The sequence below is a fragment of the Octopus bimaculoides genome, chromosome 11, assembly GCF_001194135.2.
Source record: "Octopus bimaculoides isolate UCB-OBI-ISO-001 chromosome 11, ASM119413v2, whole genome shotgun sequence".
Taxonomy (NCBI): domain Eukaryota; kingdom Metazoa; phylum Mollusca; class Cephalopoda; order Octopoda; family Octopodidae; genus Octopus; species Octopus bimaculoides.
Genome location: NC_068991.1, coordinates 68,697,432 through 68,698,239, shown reverse-complemented (window position 1 = coordinate 68,698,239; position 808 = coordinate 68,697,432).

The following is an 808-nucleotide window of genomic DNA, read 5'->3' as shown; positions in this document are numbered from 1 at the left end:
CTGATACAATGCATTGTATGTATGCGTGTATATGTGCATATATATATATATATATATATGTACACATATACATAGACACACACACACACGCATTCACACTCATATAAACACACACAAATACATACATATACATATATATGCGTATAAGCATACCTACATGCATACACATACATACATAATACATACATACATATACATACATACGTACGTACGTACATACATACATACACACACACAAACATACATACATACATACATACATACATACATACATACATACATAGAGCGGATGTTAACATAAAGCTGAAGATCAATGAAAAAGAGAACACCTATGCTGAACTATTGGGAAATCTGCAGTTATTCTATCCAGATTACATGTTCAGGTTTATACTTGTAGTTCTTGAGGCCCTGGGATATGTAGCACGCTACCTAAATACCAATCTTGAGAAATTAGGCTTCTCAAAACCAGAAAGGAGAAAGCTAATTCGAAGACTACAGATCCAATCAATGACTGGAACTAAAAATCTGTAAGACTTTCTAGAAGTTTATCATTTAAATATATATGAGCATGTCTATATATGCAACTATATGCATGAGAATATATACATAAAACAAAACATACAAATTTGCACATATACATACACACATATAAAAATAATCTGTTGTTGATGTTGAGATTCCAATTAAGGAGACTTTGATCTAGGTTAGAAACCGGTGCCTTCTCTGTTATTCTTTTACTTGTTTCAGTCATTTGACTGTGGCCATGCTGGAGCAACACCTTTAGTCGAGAAAATCGACCACAGGACTT